The sequence below is a fragment of the Rhipicephalus microplus genome, chromosome 7, assembly GCF_043290135.1.
Source record: "Rhipicephalus microplus isolate Deutch F79 chromosome 7, USDA_Rmic, whole genome shotgun sequence".
NCBI lineage: Eukaryota > Metazoa > Arthropoda > Arachnida > Ixodida > Ixodidae > Rhipicephalus > Rhipicephalus microplus.
Window position 1 is genome coordinate 83,251,669 of NC_134706.1, and position 16,755 is coordinate 83,268,423.

The 16,755-nt window shown below is 44.2% G+C and overlaps 1 long non-coding RNA gene across 1 annotated transcript; it reads right to left on the bottom strand.

Annotated features, from left to right (window-relative positions):
* Positions 1-1,072: 1,072 nt before the first annotated feature.
* LOC142766999 (uncharacterized) lies at positions 1,073-16,429 on the bottom strand. Its single transcript, XR_012884699.1, has 3 exons — positions 16,353-16,429; positions 4,458-4,515; positions 1,073-1,651 (listed from the first exon to the last, which is right to left on the bottom strand). It is a non-coding gene; the product is annotated as an uncharacterized LOC142766999 (long non-coding RNA).
* Positions 16,430-16,755: the final 326 nt, after the last annotated feature.

Sequence of the window (16,755 nt, forward strand, 5' to 3'; positions counted from 1 at the left end):
CGCACCCCCCACTACCCACCAGAATGGTCTTCCAGTATTAATGCTGCATGTTCAGTGTTGCACAACCTTTGTTTTGAAGGTGACATAGGCTTTGACAGTCTCAGCGACGACAGTGGTGACGAAAACAGCGAGCACGGCAGCTCTCTTGATGATGACCTCCAGCCTCAATTTAGACAGGGAAAATTACCATACTGAGTGTAATTGCGTGGGCAAGCTGTAAGCAACTGCGCTATCAGCTGGTTTGGCACGACAAGGCAGGCACAGCTGCAGAATGCCCAGGGGACTGCCCCACCTGCAGCAGCAACCGCAGTGTTAAATATTTGTGCTGCATTGCAACAGCTTGACCATCCGCAGTTCTTTAACATCCAACTTTAATGAAGTAAACCGATGTTTTCGGATTTCCCCCTCAGGTGCTCTCGCAACCACTGCTGTCAGCAGTAATAGAACACACGTCCACAAGTCTAGTAGTGTGGCGTCTATTGTCTTCAGCTGCCATGGTGTTATGAAAAACTTAGCAAGAAATTATGCAGCAGCAACAGAGTGTAGCCTACTCACCGGGAAGGAATCATTTTGGTAAAGTATTTTGTATGTAAATTATTGCGTGGATTCTATGAGCTGAAACCACTATATGATTACGAGGCACACTTCGCTGCTGATCTTTGGAAAAATCGAACACTTTAAGTTTTTAAGTGCATGTAAATGCTACAGAGGCCTCTTGAATTCCACCTCCATCAAAGTACACCTCAGCAACTTTGATATGCTCGTGTGATCCGTGTCCAAAGTCAAGCACTGTAGCCACAGTGTACCAGTATCTTTATTGTCACTTCTGCCATTCTGCAGTTGCTGACTATTGTTACCGTCGTCGTCATCATGCCTGCACACAGTCTTCTCGCTTCCTGACTACGCAACGCACACCAAGTACATTCAGTGACCTTCTGTGGCACATCCACCACACTGTTCCTTTGAAATGGGACAACCCATATTGAAACAGATAGTATAGCCTTTCAAGTACATTTCGCTTATGTGTAAATGCTGAAGTAATGTGAAAGAATAAGTATGCAGTCTCTTGTTCGAGTCAGAACTTTCTAAAAAATGTTTTATTCAAGCTGATGCAAGTGCTAAGATGGCATACACTTTTCGTAAATAAATGCACGTTGTGAAACTAGGGTGTCATGTTTTCAAAGGGGAGATTTATTACGTTGCACACATTGTAAGAAAATTCGTGCTGAATGAAACACTGCGTCAAATGGGTAAATAATACTAGAAAGCTATATATACAAATGATGACAGGCTTGTCTGATGAAATGAAGCCACGTGATATCTATTGTGCGTCATTATTTCAGAAGGCTGACGAGCACACGTAAAAGTAAAGTGTGACGATACCCTCATATTACTGTGAAAAGGTTAATAATTGAACACCATTATGCACCACACTTGCCGTATTGAGATGATTACTTCCATGTAAAACAACACTAAAGAAAGAAAAGTTAAAAGTGAAAAAATGATGATGAGCATGGTCGTCACTGTGGTGGTGAGAGCAATGGCTGAGGAGTTCCCAGCACAACGCCAGCCAGGGTAGCCGAACGCAAGCCCCTCACTTCATGGACAAGCTCCAGATGATGTAGACAAATCACGTGATGTAGTGTAGACCCTGTAATGCCAAAATATACCGCAAACGCAAGTGATGCTCCACCTGTTCGAAGTGAACGGGCAGCAAAACGTGCCATTTTTTTATTAATTTGGAAAAGAAAGTTCATTATCAAGATAGAAAAAGGCAACTCGTTTTTGCCTGATTATAACACAGCCCAACCACAAGAAGTCAAACAGGCTGGCTTCACTTGGCTTCTTCCAAATATTGGCACAAGCACCTCAATGTAGCATTGTTAGGCATGACCTTGAACACTGCCTCATCTACATAGAAAAAGATTGCGGAAGTTCTTAGGTGTACAGAATGAATCCATAAGCTTGTTGTTAATCAATTTATCAGTGGCAGCAGTAAACACAGCAAAGTTGTAGGGAGTACGTAACCTGTGTCGTTCGGTTGTTGCACCAATTTCAGCACACCAACGATGTTTTTTTGTTTATCCTTCTGAAAATAATGCTTCACCTGTCAATGGCGGACATTATTTCACTTATTAGATCATTTCACTCAGCAATCATCAAGAGAAGCCAGAAATTCTTGATGGTTGTCCAGTAACCATGCAAACGTTTTGTGCCTTGATGATTTAGAGACACAACACAATAGTAACAGTGTCTGAAAAGCAGGCTGCAATGTGCGTCATGCATTGCAATGACCACTGCAAATCTGATTTTTTTATTCAGTGATCACCACCATTTTTATACAGAAAATATTGTCCCTTTCGTTGCGCTTTGAATATATATGTAAGAAGATGGTGCTTTGAAAATCGTGATCATTCTTTGTCATCTGTCTTTACCGTGCATTAGTTTGCTATCTGCCCAAACATTATCTTTTCATGCCAATTATGCAAGCCAAATAAATAATCAAATAGTTTCTTAGGTACGCTAAGTAGGCACATCATACTTGTCCTTTGAATCGACCTCCTGTATATTGAAAGTGTACCCAGAATATACCAATTAGCTAAGTAATCTCCACTTCAAAAACGGAGTTCATCGAACATGATGGGAACTGTACGCAGTGCTGCTCTGTCGACAGCACTCGTACACACCAACGAAATCGTAGCCCTCCTGCTCGGTAAGCACAAAGAACAGGTCTGCCACTGCTGAGAAAACTTACCGAGTGGCTTCGTAAAAGTTTTTCCCTTTTTTCTTCCCAGTTCTCGCCGCCACGCGGTAAAAAACCAATGGGAAGCATATATCATACAAATCATTAGCCAGCTAAAACAATTACGATCATCAAATCTATTTGATAAATCACCGAAACCCCGTGGCCTGCAGATAATTATAAATGTTTTACGCATCAACACTCTTCTGCGCGAACTCAAATAAAGGAGCACTGACATCAAATTTCGAGATCGAGATGTGCCCATCATTCGATCACTAGGTATGCATAGGTCTCGGCCGAATTTGAACGGACCGTCGCGTGGAAGTTATTTTAATTTGATTTCAAACAGCGTAGAGAAGCTTAGGAGAAAGAACGAAAAATAGACTACATGTTCGGTGTGATACGTTCCACATAACCATCTTGAGTGACGATGCCCTCGTAACGATGACGTGTACGATCCAAGTGTTCTTACCGTGGCGCTGACTGGCGCCGCAGCGCAGAAGCGCACTCGCTCGTCGCGTCTGATCTCCGTCGCACCGGTTTGAATGATTTCATGAAATTATCAAGATAAAAACTACCTTTAAGAGAACGGCGAAAGAAAAGAGCATGCATAAACGTGTGCTTGTCGGTCAACATGTCGGGGAATTGTTAATAGTTGCAGGTGAGTTGTAGTCTTCTAGTTCGAAGTACGGAAAAGGCGTAATAAAGGTGTCTTTTCATATCACGTATGTGTTACTTATCAACACCACCACAAGCTAACGAAATTGGAACAATGTGTAGCCAGATACCATTGTTATCAAGTAACAGGCAGGTATCGTTGAATTTTAGTTTATGTGTAGGCTTTGCGTCCACGTAAAAGTGGTAATACCGTATTAACCGTGGGAGGCTGGATAGATGGGGCCATCTGCAGGAGAATAATAGAACCCGGCAAGCAAGAAACGTATTCTATTTCTCCGCTGATGCTCATTCACGATAGCTGTATTGCTTTGACTACTCTGCGTATACCTGAGTGCGTTGCCCGCCAAAACACGCCAATATAGCTAACTGAGAGAAACGAGTGAACATGGATGAAGCGTGTATCCTCGGGCACCTCTGCAGCGCTTCTTCGAACGGCGTCTATTTCTAAATTACTGTTCCGCAAAAGGTCGATCAAAGCAAAAATAATTCACGACGTTGCGAATCACGGGGATTCCAAGCTGCAGACTATGGTTTTGAGCCTGAGTCGACACTTTGTACGGTGACGACAACAATGCAGTTAACAAAGCATGACTGAATGTGTCAGCCTAGCAGATGAACTGTTTGCAGGGCAGCTGAGCCTGGCGTCACTCTTTTTTGAGGAGAAGTGGTCAGCTGTGGCGTGGTCTGGTGGTCAACGTGAGGTAGCGCCATTGTTTGTGCTCCCCGTGCTAAAAATGGCGGGATGGCCAGCCGTTCGGAGTAGTGCTAGATACCAGTAATATGAATAAATAAAATTGATAGTTATTCATCCCTCAGTTGAGTCTTAGGTCGCGAATCGCTGCTACGGGGTCTATTGCTGCTCGCTGACGTGAAAATCTCGGCATAAGTAAATTTCATGTCCGTGCTCTTTTAAACAAAATGCACGTAAGATGCTGTGGGTAAATACATGAATGCTCACTTTCATGTCATGCATAGTGCGCTGTAACGACGCTCGCCCACGCACGATCTTTCCTTGAATGAAAAAAGTGCTGTTTACCTGTTAATGAAAGACAAAAAGTGCAGGCTTCTGCGATTTATACTTCGTTGTTTGTTGCCTGTAAGAACAAAAGCGAAGTAAATATATCGTGATCGCCGTATGTTTGGCTTTGTTTACTCACTTTACGACGAGAATTTCATAATTTATTCTTGTTCTTCGTAGCCTGCTTTAACCATCAACGATGAAAATACTTCCCAATAGTCGCGTTCACATTATTCTCGCAGATTTGTATGCCACAGAACACAAAACGCGGCTCGCAGAAACGATTCCCTGTATTTAGTCACAGCGGCCATTATGTGACTTGGATTGTATTCAGAAACGACTAACATGAGGCTTCAACTCTCGAAACACAAAGCTTTATCGTTTACTTCCAGCAATATAATTCTTTCGCGTCAGCACTAGAAGAATATAAATCAAATTTCTTTCAATTTACTTAGGATGGTTTTTCTCTACACGCTCGCGAAAAAAAGAATATACGACATTTTACTGCTCTCAGCCAGAAAGTCACTAAGGCCCTTAAATTTTCCCCTTCAAAATACCCAAAAAATACTGGGCCAAACTGACTATACGGCCCCTCTCCAACTTTTTGCCAGAAAGTCGCTAAAGACCTGAAATGTTTCTCCTCAAAATACCCAGAAAATACTAGGGATTTCTCTAGACTTCTACATGAACTAGACCAACTGCCACACTTGTCTTGTTTACACACTATGAGCGGCACCGAGAGCTCTTCATCGACCAAATTCAAAAACTGTAGGAGCTTCTGGCGTGGGCGGCGCATCAAGCGTGTTGTAACAGGGCAAACAGAATACGGAGTAGAAGTACGTTATACGTCCACAGCACGTGCTCAGCATTCTGAAATGCCAGGAGCCGAAAGCGGCCCCCCACACAAGCCTTTTTTTTCTCATGTAAATCATCCGGGTAACTTAAATCTGGGGATGCTTAAGTTTTTCGACCCACTTGATCGTTAAAGATCTCCTTATGCTTAGGTACTACCTAGGGACATGTGCGATAGCATTTTATCCCTAGGCGAGCTTCTCGCTGTCTTTTCGGGGTCGGCCCACGAGGTTTGTTGATGTTCCTGGCGGACGGTACAGTGCGTACGTGATCTGCTGACGAGATGTGCAGCCCTGCTGTGTCGTCATTAAATGTCCGTGCTTCTTTTTACTTCAGTCTACCGCTTCGATAACTTATAAAGACGGCACCAGATGTGTTTTTTTGTCATTAGGTATCTTAACATGGGCGAATTTTATGAAGATTAGGCTCAATCTGTATTGTGTGTTGATTCATGAACACTATCGATCGCGACCTGCCCACTGTGATTTAGCTCCCGGATCGGGATTTGAATGACTGCTGCGTCAAACTCGATTCGAATTAGTTTGAACCAAGTAGCAGCAGTTGTTGTATATCGTGATCAAAAAATCCGGTCCAGGTCTATCCTTATCGTTATCAAAATTACCCGTGGGACAACGCTATAGCTATCTTGCCCGTGCCTCTGATTGTAATGCGAAAAATCTAGGGCAAGCAAACTAAATGTAACGGAAGTGTCGATGCTTCTATTAAAAAAAGAAAAAAACTTGGCATGTTCTTGGATGGCAGCTGGTAACCAAAAATTATTGCCACAGCTGGTTGCGCCAGACTGCTAGCATGTGGACATTCAGGGACAAGATTACATTTTCATGGACAATGAATAATGTTTTGAGTATCAAGGCTGTATTCGTTCATTTTAAGTACGTATGGTAGGAATGCATATAGTACCCGGGACTTGACCCCTAACAGTCCACTGTGCAACTGATTGATTCATATGTGGGGTTTGACGTCCAAGAACCACCATATCATTATGAGAGAAGCCATAGTGGAGCGCTCCAGAATTTCTGACCACCTAGGGTTCTTTAACATGTACCCAAATACACAGGCCTTTAACATTTCCACTTCCGTCGGAAATGCAGCCGCCACAGCCGGGATTCGATCCCACGACCAGCGAGTCAGCAACGGAGTACCTTAGGCACTAGACCACCGCGGCGGGGCCCCACTGTGCAACTGCTCCAGCACTAATTCCGCAGCGTATTCACTTGTAAACACATATCCCGGAGTCAAGGACGAAAGCTTGCCTCGTTCAGATCCGTTACTTATTTAAAGTGCATAACTTCATGCAAAGAGTTCACCTACGCGATTCAGTTCAGAAATTCCTAGGCCCTTCAAATAAAGCAACGATCCAACCAGCAATCTTGCAACGTTCGATGGTCGTGAAAACCGGAACAGACAGAGAGCGCAGCGTGACAGGAGTACACAATGATACAAACCTCATCGGCAGGACACCATTCGCGCGCACACAAACCTCATGAACAACACACACGCCATGAATCAACAGGCTTTCCTGGGGACAAATAAATCAACCCTTGTTAGCAGGTTGTATCTAGGCACAGAGATTTTTACGGAGCGAGCGGGGCGAAAGCTTCCCCAAATTCAAGTTGGCCGGATGAATTCTGTGAGAAAAGAAAGGCTCATCGCCCCGATGGGTTTCACTCGAGTATGTTGCTGCTTCGGGAAATCCGAGCACGCTAGTGCCTTGCTTTAATTCCTCTACCGCTTCCCCCTTTATGCCAGATCATCAGTAAAGTTGCCTCACTCAATCACTTAGACAGAAAGATTACCAGTTCAATGTCTTAGCATACACGGAAGCTTGTTTTTGCACTGAGTGCACAGTTGTAGGCATTTCAGGGTATGAATGCATATTAATGTCATGAACGAAAGAGGAAGTGGCGTTGCAGTACACCCTAAAAGCCACCTTCAAGATGGGAACCGACAGAATAAACACGTAGTGGGATAATCAGGATGAACAGTGGCCAGCCTGTCTGAAGCACTTCAACTGTTCACTCTGATTAACACATTAAATGCCACCAAAATATGAATTGATTCAAGAATACTTACTATAGATGTTCACTACAAATGTGTGTATATGAAGAGCATCAACATGATGCCGAAGTTTGGCATTAACCTTAGAAATAAAGAGAAAGCAAATATGTTGCAGTTAGATGGACGCTATCTGAAAAGTGATCTGTGAATAGACGCTGCATAACCATCGAGCCGAGATCATTCCGTCGGTTTGAAGTCAGCCCAACTGACTCTACGATAGTAGGTTTCCCTCCATTCAGCATGTTGCTTCTCCCTTGGACACCTAAAAAGACTGGCAGCATATCCACGAAGTGAATGATGGAGATTAGGGGGAAGCATTCATCCGTCCATTCGTTCTTGCTTCCGTCTGTAAATGCGTCCGTCTGTGTGACCGTCTATCCGCTCGTCCGTGCGGGCGTCTGTTCGTACATCCGTCCCTGCGTTCGTCCATGCATCCGCCCCTGCGTCTGTTCATGCGTCCATCCAAGCATCTGTCTGTGTGTCCATTCGTCCATTTATTCAACACTCCAAGTACCATCATCTCGCATCTTTTCATCATATATTCCCTATATAGAAGCACCGTGATCCAGTGGACATTCCAAGGACTAAACGATAAGTGGCACACGTACACTTTATTTCGGCTTGCTCTTCGGGTCTACTGCACCTTTAACCACCTCGAGTTCACGGTATATACTACTTCACTGCAATCATGGCACTATGCAGCCCAAAGCTCGCTAAACCTTCCTAAAACCAAGGAGGCTACGTCCAGCGAGTACAACGTAGCAATCTTTTCCTGTCGGATAGTGCTCAATGTACCATACGAGCACACACCGATGGCAACGAGCATCGGCAACTACAAACCTGTATCGATATGGTTTTCATTATAACACCATTGCTTTAAAAAACACCTGGAGTCTTTTGTTAAGAAGCTGGCGCCTTGTTTTTGTTTTGCTTTAGAAACATCTGGCGTCTTTTCGTTTAGCTTTTAGAAAACATCTGGCGTGTTGCGTTAGTTTATTTCATCAATCAACGGCGTTTTGAACAGAATTTTTTTATTAGAGAGTTTTAGTACTGCGGAATGGTGCTACGTACGCATCACGCAATCGCCTTGCGTTACGTGGCGTCGTTTGCCACTAATCGGCTTTTAGTACGCCGTAGTACCCGCGTACGTAACGAGCGTGAACCGTGTTGCGCCATCTGGTTGATCAAAATAGAAGCACGTGTTGTTGACAGCCAATGTGAGCCAATCCAAGTGTTATAGCCAGATTATGGCCATATTTTAGGCCACAGAGCCGGTTGGTGCTTGCCTTCGATGCCGCCATTTTGAAAAACGAAGTCTCGCGCTGTCGCGAACTTGTTCGAGAGTGGCGGGATCACCTCATACGTACGCACGCACGCATCTCATGCGTGCGTACGTAGCGGCTGCGTACGTAATGCGATACGTGCGCGTTGTGGTCTGCGCATGCGCACTACGCAGAACGTGGCGTCCTTACGTACGCAACGCCGCCACGTACGGAGCGTACGCAGTACTAAAACTCTATTGTTTCATCACGTACAGGAGAAATATCACCAGGCACTACCTTGGAGGTAAACAATGGCTGCTACTGGGAATGAGAGAAAGCAGAAGTCGGCGTTTCACACTGCCACTTCTACTAACGTTTCTTACTGGAACATGCCAATGGCTGGCAATGTGGAATGAAAGACAGGGGTGCTCGGGTTTTAGTTAACGCGCACGCCGCGAACTTTTTATTGTTCAACAAAGCCCACCCCCTCTGTAATGCCCTACGGGCCCTGAGGGTATTCTAATATATAAAAATAAATAAAAAAGCACAGGAGAAATATCCCACCGGCCCCACCTTGCAGTTCAAAATGTAACACTTGTTACACACTTCGATTACGACTACGAGAGACGAACGGGAACCGCTTGAAGGAGCTTCGCCCCTAAAAGCCGGTTATCTTGAGCTTCAGGTGTACTGCAGTCAGAAGCGCAGTAAATGGACATCGCAAAAACGAAAATTGGCCCCGTATTGATGTGCAAATGTCGTCGAAAGACGATGTTCTTGCGTATAGAGGGAAATTATTTACAAAACGTTTATTTAACAAAACGTTTATTTGATGTTCTGCGCAAGAAAATTCGTGAATGGTATTCTGGAGGCACTGCGTTAGACTGCCTCGAGCGTGCAGCGGAGGCGAACAAGCCATCAAGTCACCTCACACGTGAGACATGAGCGCTATCTGGCAGTTATCTTGGAAAAAAAAGCGCGTGGCGTGTGCACCTGTCTTGGAGCTGATAAGGAGTAGAACGCAAGGCGACGGGTAGGTGCCACCACCATGTCGTCTTAGCCAAGCGTTGGAAACACTTGCCTTTTCGTGCAAGCGTTTCGTGATCAGAGCAGCGTGATAAACGTTACGGTCCTTAGAATTACTTTTGTATGCCTCTTCTACTAAATGGTACACATAAAAAATATTGACGGGTTGTTATGGTGCCTCACATATGCGCAATAATTTATTTTTAGTTGACAAGTGAACACGTATGAACGCTGAGTCTTGAGGAATATTGGTGGGCGCTGTGGATGGGGTCAGCCGTTTGAAGTATTGTCTGGTGCGTTTTAGGGTATCTCTAAAGAAAGGCAAGCGGACAAATCGAAAGACAGACCAAAATTTTTGTGTCGGAGGTTCCCAAGAAAGACACGTCTTTTAAACAATTATTGTACAGCACTCACAGATTGAAACAGGAGAGTCGTAGTGCGTGGTCGCCGGTGCATGTGCCGCAGCTCGTGGGCGTTCGCGAAATGACGGTGTTGAATAGTGATATAGACCCATTCCATGTTTGTAAACACAGGTAGGCCAATGTCAACATTACTGGCAAAATTATAGCGACGTCCGCACATAACTTCTCTCATAAGCGCGGAGGGCTGCGATGGGCGCCAACAAAACAACCTTGTGAGATGCCATAAGCGTTGCGAAAGCCATCAGCGCTGAGGGCGGCGATGTGAGCCCACAAACAAAGCTAAGTTTTGAGACGTCACTCACATCCAACCGTGACGCAGTTCGTCGGCATACCGTTTTTTTTCTCTCGTTGCTTGACTGAGAACACCACATGCACCATTGAAAACCCAGCAGAGGCTGTGGTAGGCCGAGCGTCTTTCGCCTATCAAGACAGCGCCACCACATTTTCGTTACGTAAGTCGAGTGGAATTTGTCTATTGACTGAGGGAGAGAACACTTAAAGAGCAGGATTACTCCTTTCAGTCGAACAAGAGTTGGCATTTAGTTCACAAAGCGGCTACTTTCAGCGTAGTGGTTGGTGTAAGGCCCGCTCGCTTCCGCATGCATACAGCCCTAATGCTAGTGGACGATGTGCACTATTTAAGCAGAGGACGCTGTCCATCTGCGCCCTTCGACGATGAGCCACGTTGGCTGCGCAATTAAGATATGGGATACAGCTAAGATACTGCACCTGACATGTATTCGTAGACGTGATAAAGAGCTGCACAAAAGCAGTTTGTCAAGCTTTTTGTCGTGATGAAAAGGAAAAGCAGTCGCCACGTGCCTGTTTCCGTGCATCATTAAAACAATCACTTAGTATTTTGTTGTTTCGCTCCGAGCAGCCAATATTGCGGCTATTTTGTGTAGAAACTTTTAGTAAAGCTGCCGGCCACTTAAGAACGAGTGAACTTCTGCCATATTTATTCAACAATACTAGGCCACAGTTTGCCCTAGTGACATTAATATGCGATAATATTTTCATGTTGCATGAAAACAAGTTTGCCACTCAAGTTTGTTGCATGTCGAGGCACAAGTCATGAAGAAAGCTTTCAAGGTTTTATGCAGATGTTTATCAGGTATACGAACGCACGCCAGTCGGAATCTCCTCACTGAATCTTCTGTCTTACTTGCACAGTACGCGTACCGCATCGCCTAAGCGCGCAGAACGAGACGGTCGTCCACTTGCGCCGCAATAAAAGTGGTACGCAGCGGCGAGCTAGTGCGGTCGACATGCTAATGCGCGTGAGCCTTGCAGTGCCACGCTGGCAGTGTACACATGGTGAACTACAAGCCAACACTCTGGTGACCGAGAGGAGTAATCCTGCTCCATAGGTGTTCCTTCCCTCGCTCTATACCACAATGCAGCACATTGGTTCTACGTGCATCCACGGGCGATGGCATATATACCGTCTGCCACACGCTCCGAGTGCCATGTTTCAATGTTTCAATGTGTCAGTACTGTACAACGTAAAAGGGCCGAACAGTCACGTTCGCAGCTCACCGTACATAGCCTCACCATGTAGGGCGAGCCCTAGGGAGAAAAACAGTGCCCTCTCTAACAAAAGCAAACCATGAGTAGCATGCGAAGCACCACAGGGGTTACTTTAAGGTTCCGTTCAACACGGGCAGCTGACCAGATGTTAAAGCGTCCCTGCAAGTGGAGCACTCCATGAAATCACTGTAGTTTTGCTTGCTGTTACCGGTCTCGAACTCTTGACGGAGCACGCCATGTGGGCTAATCGCCGCGCTACGGGGGAGCACGTAGGCGTGGGATAATGGCGCCTCTTTAAAAGGTCATTCACCACCAACGTCATCACATGATTGTTAAGAGATTGTTAGGGCGAAAGCCCAGATCATCGTACTCAGCCCCTTACTCAGGCCGGAACCAGCTATGGCGCGTTAGCGCATCCTCGCAGTGTTTGGGCCAGCTGCTACGCATGTGCAGCAAGGGTGGTAACACACACCGGATTGAACTCCGGCATAAGCTCGTTCGCATTTGAAACAAGCGAGAAATCGTGCATGAAAGGATCGTGATGGCACTTGGTCAATGGAAGAACCGAGCGTCCAGGAGACGAAAGGAGTAATTACGAATAGATTATATATACGTTGCTTTCGTTGTTTATGCCCCGCCGCGTTGGGTAGCGGCTAAGGTACTCGGCTGCTGATCCGTAGGTCGAGGGATCCAATCCCGGCTGCAGCGGCAGCACTTCTGATGGAAGCGGAAATGTCATAGGCCCGTGTGCTCAGATTTGGGTGCACGTTAAGGAACCCCAGGTGGTCGAGAATTTCCGGAGCCCTTCAATACGGCATCTCCCATGATCATATGGTGTTTTAGGGATGGTAAACCCTACAAATCAATCATTCTTTTTTTTATCCTCGATCATAGCATCTGTCCATACAAACAATAAGTGTGTGAAGCATTCCCGTATCACGTCACCGTATATTGAATTAAACAAAAACTTCTAGATCATCATGGTGAACCAGTGCTGGATTTTCTGCAGTACGGGCAGGCAGCGCCACCTTGGCGGTCAAGGCACGCACATCCCAGCCACTCCCGCGGATAAGAGTGGTGACTGGTGAAGGCAATGCGGGAGCGAATCGCTGAAACCAACAAAAAAGTACACTGGTAGCCATCATCATCATCATCATCAGCCTGACTACGTCCACTGCAGGACAAAGGCCTCTCCCATGTTCCTTCGTTAACCCGGTCCTGTGCTTGCTGCTGCCAATTTATGCCCGCAAACTTGTTAATCTCATCTGCCCACCTAACCTTCTGTCTCCCCCTAACTCATTTGTCTTCTCTGGGAATCCAGTTAGTTACCCTTAACGACCAGCGGTTATCCTGTCTACGCGCTATATGCCCGGCCCATGTCCATTTCTTCTTCTTGATTTCAGCTATAATATCCTTAACCCCCGTTTGTTCCCTAATCCACTCTGCTCTCTTCTTGTCTTTTAAGGTTACACCTACCATTTTTCTTTCCATTGCTCGTTGCGTCGTCCTCAATTTAAACTGAACCCTCTCTGTAAGTCTCCAGGTTTCTGCTCCGTAGCTAAGTACCGGCAAGATACAGCTGTTATATACCTTCCTCTTGAGGAATAGTGGCAATCTACCTGTCATATTATGAGAGTGCTTGCCAAATGTGCTCCACGCCATTCTTATTCTTCTAGTTACTTAAACATCGTGGTTCGGCTCCACGGATGTTACCTGCCCTAAGTAGACATAGTCTTTTACAACTTAAGGTGCACCATTACTTATCTCGAAACGCTGCTCTTTTCCGAGGTTGTTGTACATTACTTTCGTTTTCTGCAGATTCATTTTAAGACCCACCTTTCGCTGGTAGTACGCAGGCGTATTAAAGTTGAAGTGCCACAGTAAGTAGAAATTACGAAGGATGTATCCTTCGTTTTCTCATTCTAAGCTGTGAATAAAAAAGGCACGGAGTGGCGTTGCATCCAGGCAGTTAGGTGAGCACAGATTGATCTGCTCTTGCTTTCCATTCAAGTGCTATTGAGCTGGTTTCTAAACCAAATTGTGTTTGTTTTCTTGATTTACTCCACTGTGAAGACTGCCACAAGCGGGAACCAAAATCACAGTGCAGAATTTAGCCGGAAATGATCGGCATCTTTGAAGCATAAGTAACATTCTTTTTTTTATTTGATGACTGCCATCACGCTGTGAGTAGTGCAATAGGCAAAATGGCTTTAATATGTGCAAACAGTTACGTAAAAGGAAAAACGCTGCTTCATATATGACGCATTTACAAAGGAATGTTCGCCTGAGCCGCTGAACTATCATATAAACGAACACGATGGATACTAGATGCTGAAGTGCCACCGCTTAACATAGTTTTTGCTGCCCACAGTGTTCGTTCTACGAATAAAGCAATGAACTATGGGAAGCTTAGCTTTCTGTAATCAACCGGCATGCAATAAAGCTCCTTTCTGCACTGACTTCCGTGTCGAATGTCGTCGTAAATAATGGCTCCCAAGAGAAATGTCAAATATCTTGGAGTTTATCTTGTTTAATTCATGAAACGTCAACTTTTTTTTTCGAGACGCTTGCGCTTGTTCATATGCGAAGGTATGATAACGCCATAGTGTGAAAATCTGGATTTTGTCTACTAGGGGTTTTTTAATGCTTACATAAATTAAAGTATACGGATGTTCTATGTATTCTAGCACTATCGTAATTTAGTCGCTGTAGTCCACAGTTCATCCCGCATAACATTAGTTTCCAGGGCATTGCACTCGAAAGCACAGCAAAGGAACATTGCAAATAAACAAAAAAACCTCTCGAGACGATCAACGCTACACCACACGTGTGCTTCACGTCAAATGTGCCGACGTTCTTTCCAAAGTGTTTTGAGGATTGCCTGCTAGTTTCTGTAAACCTGGAAATTCGTATATTTTTAATTGCGTTTTCTTTTTCTGAGGTTGAAAACATATGGCTGTAGAAGAATCATTTCGCAGTATTACATTGTAATATTCGCAGCATGAAGAAGAACTTCGCTCATTTGCTTTTGTACTTCTCACAGCACTCGTTTAAATATGATGTCATCTATCTATAACTGAAAGTTGGCTTCGAGAAAGCGAATCAGTTCATCTACCCAGCTACGTCATGCTTTCGCAACCTAGAAACAGTGCTACACGAGGAGGGGCGTGGCGCTATTTATCAAAAACAGTTTTAGTTTCGTTCACCTGAGCAATAGCTCATGCTGCAGTTAATCGGTAGAGACTCTTTTTATTCATCCTCAAAATGGTGTTATCATCGGTGTAATATATCGTCAACCCAATTCCCGTGGGGCTGACTTCAGTACTCTGATGGAAAGTACCATAATTCCCATTGTGGCCTCTAATGCACCTCTTATTACGCTGATATTAACATAGACTTATTACGGTGATATTAACATAGACTTGTCTGGAAATACATGTGATGATTATGTGTTTTTGCTACAATCAGTTAATCTGAGAAATGTTATTTTGTCACCTACTCCAATAACAGACCACACGGAGTCGATTATTGATCACATGTTGTGTAACGCTGACCTGGATTATCTGCAAGCGTATATGCTGTTGCTATTTCGCATCACAATCTTACCTTTCTATTTTTACCCCAGAAACACATTTGTGCTTCTGACATACCAGTCGTTAAACGAAGAACACGTGTCGCCGATAATTCTGTGCAAAAACTACTACAAGGTACGAAGTTTGATGTCCTCTATGATGAAGACGGGGACGTCGAGTGTGATAACATTGTACGGTGCATTGTAGATGCCATTGAACGATCAACGCGTAGCTGTTCGCGCCGAAATTACGGCCATGCAATATGTCCGTGGATAAATAGAAATAGACATTAGGTTTTGAAGCTGAAAGATTTTTACTGCGAAAAAAGGAAAAATAACAGGAGCAATGAATACTACCACAAAATTTTTAAGCTTTACAGAAATAAGTCACTAGCAATGATAAGAAAATCCAAGAAGCGCTACTATACTAACCTAGAGTAAAAAATGATGGTAATGCAAAGAAGATATAGTAGATTGTTAAAGACGTCGCTGGCATGGGTAGCAAAGAACGCTCTATACCTGATAATCCAACTCGCGAAGTGGCCGACAACTCTAACAATTACTTTACTAATATTGGTCTCAGCTCTGCTTATATGCCGAATTTAACTGCACCATGTACTGTTACCAATAATTTCGATCTATGTGATGTGACGGAAGATGACATCCGAGAAGTCATTAATAAGTTACTAGAGAACAAGGCAGCTGGCCATGACGCCATATCATCAAGGATTTTAAAAAAGAATATTGATGTTTTGTGTGGTCCCTCACGCCATATATTTAGTCATGCATTTTGCTCAAAACGTATCCTACTACACTTAAAACCGCCAAAAAAAAATACCAGTGTACAAATCTGGTGATCTGAATCTTGCGGACAGCAACACACCAACATCTGTCCTGAGTAGTATTAACACTACGCTTGAAAAATGAATTTCGTCGCAATTAAGGCGCTTCCGGGGTGAACAGAATGCACTTTGTCCCAACCAAGACAGCTTTGTTGCTAACAGGTCTACTTCAACTGCTGTTTCGATGCTTACGCAATATATTAATTCTGCTCTACATGAAAACACCATAGAATTAGCAGTATTTTTAGACGCACGAAAGACATTTGATGCAATTAGTCCTACCATTTTACTAGAAAAAATGCATTCCTATAAAATAAAAAGTAACTCACTTGTTTTTTTCTAGTTATTTATCGGCACGCAAACAAAAGGTAGTCATTGGTGACATCAAGTCATCTTACGGTTTTATAGCCACAGGGTTCAGTTTCAGGCCTCATATTCTCTCTTTATATCAACGCTGTCTCGCGATCTCTACAGAAGTCAAGGGCACTGATTTACGTGTACGAGACCGTTTGTGTTTTCACTGAACACTTCTTAGCAGATCTATAAAATGACACGATGACCCATTTATCGAACATTTAGGAATGGTTTGCCAGGAATCAGTCGACTGTTAACTATACTTAAACAAAGTACATGGTGTTTCGTTCTTGTAGGAAACATATTGACGCTGAATCTCTAAACATAACTCTAAACAACGCTCCTATTCAACAAGTTCTTTGTTTTAAATGTTTAGGC